This window comes from Olea europaea, chromosome 4 (genome assembly GCF_002742605.1).
Source record: "Olea europaea var. sylvestris chromosome 4, O_europaea_v1, whole genome shotgun sequence".
Classification (NCBI taxonomy): Eukaryota; Viridiplantae; Streptophyta; class Magnoliopsida; order Lamiales; family Oleaceae; genus Olea; species Olea europaea.
This window is the reverse complement of record NC_036240.1, coordinates 9,514,413-9,522,311: the sequence shown is the minus strand read 5'-3', so window position 1 is coordinate 9,522,311 and position 7,899 is coordinate 9,514,413.

Sequence of the window (7,899 nt, the reverse complement as noted above, 5' to 3'; positions counted from 1 at the left end):
ATGGGTGCCCAACTCGTTTTTTGTGTGCCACTCTAGTCAAAATGGTAGTATCATGAAAGTCTATTGCCTTTCGAAATTTGATATGTCATCAACCCCGGTCAAATCTTCTTATTTGCATGCATTGATTAGGTTTTTTTAGTCTGCAGCATAATTTTTTATGCTAAGGATCCTCCAGAGAGGCAATATCATAGCATACTTTTATTACTGTTCAAATTGCTGGCTTATCATGACTTGTTACAACTAATATCGATATTTTGGATTCCAGTGAGAAACATAGAGGATTTAGAAACTCGTGATCTTTAAGGAACTCAAGCTTTTATTTTTGAATTTTTCGATAATCCTACAATGAATGAGAGTCCCATTTATAGGAGAAGAATCTTCTACAGTCACATGGACTGGTACAATAATTAGCCAATCGGACAAACAATTTAAAACATACAAGACACGAGTACAATTATTACACTAGCGGACACGTATCTTTTTTACCAGATCTACTGTTGATAAAGTGGAATCTACTTTAATAAAGCAAACAGTGCTTTATCAATTATTTTGTGAGATGACAATTAGCACATACAAAATGTTAAGATACTTTTAACTTAAGATGATCTTTACGAATCAAGGAGTGCTCAGATTTGCTGCCATGGCCATTTCATCCGAATCTAATGCTAATCTAGTTTTTTCTACCAAAGCATATTTTCTTTTCTTTCCTTTTCCAGTTGTTGCTCAAGTTTATCAAGAGAGTTAGGGTCAAAAGTGTCAAAAGACCATGGGTTTTGAGAATCTTGAAATTGGGAAATTGTGGTTCAAGTTGGCTTGCTAATGCTTGTTGGCTTAAGCTTGTTCTATCTTGTGATATCATTTCTTTTCCTCTTTTTTTTGTGAGATGTGGATTTTCACATCCCATGTGAAGAGTAGTACAAAGAACATTTTCATTAAACATTTTCAACGTTTTCTTTCTGAGTTGGTGTCCTTTAGGAGTATCTTCTGAAATTTAGCTATCTGTCCCAAACTTTATGTTGGTCGTCCTAAATATAATTGATTCCAACAATTGTCAAAATGATAGTCTTCTAGGGGATGGTTGGATACCAATTGTGGATTTGGCTTAAAACTTTTTATATTAGCCTGAATGCCCTGTTGGATCCTTTGCACATATTCCATTGGAAGAATTTCCCATAGAGCATCATTATCAATCTTAGGTCAAATTTTTGCAAAAATTGTTCTATCATCTTTCTTTAGAATGTTCTGAATTCCTGAGGATATCTTTTTCATTCTTTGTGGAGATTGAACGACTGGGCCGTATATTCTAGAACGTGAGAGAGATGTTCATAATACCCTTCTTCGATGAAATAATCCTGTCTTTGGAACACTAGTATTACATGGACATTAACAGATGAAGTTCTAATATCTTTGAATTTTAGATTAAAAAAAATTGAAATTTTTCTCTCCAATGTAAGAGAGGATAAAACCATTCAAAAAATCTTACAACTTCATCATTTGAGTGAGAAATGTATACTGGGTAATCCTTCTAAAGTGGTGAAAGCCATGAGACCATGATATTAGCATTAAAACAAATTGCAATTTGATGTATCTCAAGAAGACACCATATGAAACACAAAAGTTCTTTTGAAATTTTTTCTTGAATTTGTTATGGATTAAAATAAAAGAGATTTAAAAATGGATATTCTGAGTGAAAGCCAAGTCCACCAAGAATATGGTTCCCATTTTGTCTAATAACAATATACTGATATTTTAGCACGAGTTCATTTGATCTTGAGTGGATAGTTTTTTTTCTGATGAGAGTTTGAAGTTCAGGAGAAAAGTTTTAGATGGGAGGATTTTGTGAAGACGAATTCATCATGCAAATGTTAGGGATTTATGGTTGGATATAAGGTTTTGTTCTGGAGAGTAAATTAGGTAAAAAAAAATTATGTTTGTCTTTGATATGTTTGATTTCAAAGTCAAAGTTGGAAAACCATTCCGCCCATCTCAAAAGCTGTGAATTTGGAATCTGTTTCTTTTTGAATTCAGCTTTTGACGAAATGCCTTCATGTCCATTTCTACCAAAAATTTGTTACCAATGAGGTGAAACTGAAAATTTTCAATTCCCCATTTTATAGCAAGAATTTCTTTGAATGTAGAGTTGTAATGTTCCTTCGATTCTTTGAACATACCACTCTTGTAGCCACAAATGTTTCTCTCACATCATTTTCTTCTAGAATCATTGCTCCCCAATATAGATCACTTGCATCGGTTTGTAGAATTCTTCGGTGGGAATTTTTAGTGCTGGAAGATTATGGACTTCTTGTTTGATCCTTTTGATGGTCTGAGCTTGCCTGGATGACCATTACGGAGGATTTTCCTTTAGCATTTCATGTGAAGGTCGTATAACAGGGACTAACTGTTTGAAGAAGTCAGTTATGTAGTTTACTACGCCAAGAAATTGTTGGACCTGCTGTTTCACCAAATTTTTAGCAGGAAATTTGAAGAGTTCGTAAGCAATGTATGGTTGTAGTGAATAACAACCATTTTTGATATGCATCCCAAGAAATTCAATTTCAGAAACTGCAATAATCATCTTTTTTTGGGACAACATGATCTCATATTCTTTAACAATTTCTGTGAACTTCTAGAGCAGTAACTTATTAATATTCTTATTCGCAAATAACAATAGGATATCATCAATATAAATTAATGCTATTTTCAGTAGTGGCTGAAAAAAATTTACCATCGCCTTTTGAAATAAAGAATGTGCCATTTTTATACCAAAAGTCATAACCGTCTATTGAAAATGTTGATTGGTATACAGAATGATGTCTTGTGCCTTTTTTTTTGTTTTGTTCGACCCCCAGTTGCCAAAAACCAGCATTCAAATCAAATTTAGAAAAGATTTTTTGCTTTTGCCAGCTTTGCAAACATGGTTCTCTTATCTGGGAGAGGAAACTTATCATCTGTAAGAAAATGATTTAGGGGCTTATAATCAATGACAAGTCTTAAATTTTCTCTAATTTGCTCACTTCTTTTGCTAACATAAAATGCTTGGCATGTCCATTGCGATGTAGTGGGTTCTATGAGTTCTTCTGATTGTAATTGAGTCGATTCTTTTGCTGCAAGCTCCAAATATTCAGGACTCATCTCCGTGTGACTTGCTATTGTTGGATTGATATCCTCATTTCTTTTAAAGGGTAATAATGTTATAAAGAAATCTGGGTTTTTCCAAAAAGGTTTTGTGCATTTGGTATGGAATTCTGTATGAGATTCTGCACAACAATCTCTTATAATGGTTTCTGTTATGGTTGGTATTGTGAGAGTAAAATATATTATTAGTTCAATTTGATGGATAAAATAGGATTTGAATTTGAGTCCATTTGAAAGAGGCTTGACTTGTCTTTCCCATAATTGTTTGATAACATCAAAACCAATGACAATATCTTTTCCTAGTAATTACGATCCACGTAGTTTGTGAGAAATATTTAGTTTAGGGAAGAATTGGAGGGTTATTGGTTTGCTAATGAGTTCTATGGCAAAGCATGCTTATTGTCTGCTCGAAAAATCTTTTGGTAGGGTTTCCACATATTTTCTGGTAGTATGGCTGGGTGAAGGATTGAAAATGCCGCTCCTGTATGAAGTAATGCTGCAACGATGATGGGTCTTTCATACTTTCCCGAAAAAAGCTTAATTTCAATAATTGGCACCACGAATGAAAGGTTTTTGACCTGCATTCCAAAACATTCTTGCATAGTTTCATCACTACTGTCATCGCTATGAGTATCATCACGATATTCAAGAGCAAAGATAGTTTTTGGTGACTGTTCTTCTTCTTCTGAAAATAGTGATTCCAAATCTTCCTTATCAATATCAACTTGAACTTTTGAAAGGATTTGGTTGGGAATTTTGTATTTTCTTTTGCTAGAGCAATTCTTTGCAAAATGACCTTTTCTGCCACCAATAAAACATTTGTCTCATTTCCTTAGGGAAACCTTTTTTCTAAAAAATCTCCTTTTGGGAGAAAACTTGGAAACCTTTTTCCTTTTCTTGAAAGTTCTACTTTTGAATTTTCAGGGCTTTAAATATCCACATTCTTTTTCAACATGTCTATATTTGATTTTCAAATTTTGGCTGATTATGAGCTTTGCCAAATTGTTTTCCCTTTATGTTGAAGTCTCTAAAGAATTCCCTTTGGTTGCGGAGTTTTTTTAGGGTTTTTAATACCCAATTGTGAAGTTCTCCAATAGATATTTGAGATAGTGCCTGTCCTTTCAACTCCATCATTCTACTGGTTTTTTAACCAAGAGTTGTGGAAGAGATTCAAGATATGCCTGTTTGAGATTAGTACCATTAAGTCCTCCAAGAATATAGTATCATTTCATGATTTCTTTAAAATGCTTGTCCAATCTTTTGGCTTGTAAGAACAATATTTTAATTGAAAGAATTCTTCATGAGCCTTTTCTTTCGCATGGTTTGGTTTTCCACAAAAATCCCAGTGCAGATTATCAAAGAAGTTGTCAAGATCTTGGGTATTTGCCCATTGTCGTTGTCTATAGCTTCCAAGGGATATAAACCATTCTTTCATGGGACCAGTGAGCTTGGCCAGAAATCCTCTAATGACCATATTATGCATCATCAGGTTTTGTCAGTTCTGCAGTACCCCATGCCAATATTTCGTGGAACCTCGATCTCCATCGAGAAGGTAGTAAGTCATCAAGAGTGAATTTGAAAAATAAATTAATATGCTTGGAATAGTAATTATTTGTAACTGTCTGGCCTTCTTCCATGTCAGGCAAATATTCATCTTCATGTTGTCCAGAGTATGCTCCACTAGACAATTCTTTAACTTTCGGACCCCTTCGTGTTTCTTCAGCCATATATAAAGGATTGTAATCTTCATCGGAAGAAGATTCATAAGACTCAGACCTGGTGTCATTAGTTATAAAAATGGGTAAAGACTGAGGTGGGGTTGGGTTTTGGATTTTACATTTTTTTAAGGATTATGGAAATGGGGTTTTTGTATCATCGTTTGTGATGGTTTTTAGGAAGGGTTGTCCAAGGATTCTGATGGTTTTTGTGATTGTCTCCTTGTGACTTTAGGTGGTATTATTTTTCTTTAATATTCTTCAGGAGTGAACAAAGAGGTGGTTCCATATTTTGGTGTCTTTTCTAAGGTGACTAGGTTATTTGTTTAGAATTGTATTAATAAGGAGGAAGGCCAATTTGTACCGAAACATAAAAAGACTTGGGATTCTATATTAGTTGATTTTTAACTGCTTGATTTCCTTTTCTTGGTCATCAAATGGGAGTCCTTTGGCTAGAAGGGTCATGATTTCATTATGAACTCTCTCTATTCTTTGTTTACGGATTTCAATGGGGGAGGTTAGTGTAGTAGCTTGTTGCTTAAGAGTCATTTCAATCCTTCGTTGACTTTCATCAATCCTTTTAAGGAGTGAATTTTGTCTTATAGCATCTTCGAATTGCTAGTTCGGGACTGCTTCTGCTGGAGAAATCTTATCAACTGATCCATCAGCTTTTCTGGTATTTGGATTTTTTACTTTCCACATGTGATCTCTCAAAATTTTCCATGTGAGTGAGATTTGCTGGAGGATGAAATGTAGCTGCAAATGTGGCACTAGCATTTAATGGCTTTGGGTCCTCATTAAGATCCTTCTAGTCTCATTTTTTTCTACTTTCAACAATAATCATTATCATCATCATCAACCCATCCAGATGGAATGATTGGTCCATTTGTTCTAGATAGAGGAGTAAATTTGACATAATAATCAAATTTACTGGAGGGTTCTCCAAGCAACCCTACAAAAGGTTCCTCATTTTCAAATGCCCTGTGAAACCTTGTTAAGTTTTCCGCATTCTTCTTCTTCTCAGAGGAGAAGGATGCTCATCATCAATTTCAGTGCTCAAGCAACTACTACAAGAATAAACGTTCCAAAAATCATGGCCAGAATCATCAGTTCTAGCGTAGACATGTTTTCCATTTGAATCAAAGGCATAAATAAGGATATTTTCAGTGAATGCATACTGAGTTGGAAAATATGTGGTCGTTTTGAAGTTTGGTCCTTCTTAAAATAGATCTCACCTGATCCATCAGATTTATTTATGAAATAGTGTTGAGTGGATTGTATAGGGGCCGATTCTTTGGCCGATTTATGGGATTGTTCATAGCTTGTAATCTAAGACTCGGTAATAAGTTTAGCAAGTTCTGCTCGTGGGATTTGTCTTGAAACATAGGTGCAGCTAGGAACATGTTTGGTGCCCATTTGAGGAAGTAGAGCATCTTTTGTCCCTTGGGGGATAGCAAAATCTAGTTACAGTCGCTTTTTAGAAGGCAATGTATCATGTGTCATCTGGATTTCACTATAGCAGTAGTTCTGGCTCTACATTTGTTCAATATCTTGAAACTTAACTCTTAGATATATTCGCCTCCATCCATCAACAATTTGCAATTGTATGAGCATCAACATGCGTAGCAAAAGGCCTAATTTAAGACAAATTTTAGATCAGGTCGTGCAAAATGAAAAGGAAAAACATATCCAAAGTCAATGTGTCACGTGCTATGCAATAATTTTTTTCAATAATTATTGAGTTGTCGAATTTTTCTTTTTAAGTGTCGATTGAAGTTGTAATTTTTCATAATTTAATAAAAATCATTATTCTTTTTTAAACAGAGCCATATTTTATCTATGTTTGTGAAAATTGCCCTAAAATTTTCCCTATAACGTGTCACAAGCTTAGGTCTGGGCAATTTATTAGTAATAAACCCAAATTAAATGGTCCGAATACCTCTCTACTATTAGAAATCAATTTCGTAAAAGATCCATTTAGATTCCCTAATTTCTTATTGTGCCTACTGGTTAATTTCATATTTGTTCATTGAACTTTCACTAAAATCTCAATATATTACTGAACTTCAATTTACTTTCCGTATTAATCACTTCATTATCACATTACGTTAATTAACATCCCAATCCTCTATTAGCCCATGTTCTGAAGTAAACATGCAACTTATTTATGTCATGACGACAAATTCTTGAAATTGATTACGAAAAAAGGCCTGAGCATGCTACATCCAATTAATTAACATTGATTGTGTTGTGGAAGCTCGCTCCAAGAATCTTCAAATCTGTATTTTTTGGGCTCAATCGAACGTATTTTTCTCTATCAAACCAACCGCCTCCAAACCACAACCAATATATTCACCTCGTTTGCTATTCAATCTTATCCACAAATGACAAGAAATTGTGATGATTTGTCACCACAAAGGCAAGAAGAAAACACCACAAAGGTAGGCTATAAAGGGACCACAAAGTAATCAACCAGTTTTGGACACCGAAGAGGTGGATTTTCACACTTCAAAGGAGGCAGCCGAAAATTCTCCTTTTGCACACACAAATCACATGAGAAAGTAGCAAGGGTTATAACCTTATAAATATGGTAGGGTTAGGCTTTAAGTTGGATCTATAAAAGAGGCTAAAATCTAAGCCATCCAAGAGGGAATACAATTGGACCACGTAGAGCTTATGGATTTGGTTGTTGGACTTATTTCATTCATCGACTTAAACCTATGAAATACATTATCCCACTTAACATCATAACCCAACAGATTGGGACAAGAAAATTTTCAAAAATTGTAACTATGACATGATTAGTTGGCGTATTCGTAAAAACATAAAACACAACATATTTCCATCAAAATTTAATGCTCACTTTAGATTGTAGCATTATGTTTCATGCGGGTAATCGCTAACAATTAAAAAGAGATCAGACGATTGTGTAAGGAACAAACCTCTTGAGATAAAGTCCCAAAAATGGGTGTTTTATTGGTGATGACTTTACAATTGGAACTTAAACAGAATGCCTCCAAGGGGCGCAAGCACACGAGTACTGAAAAGA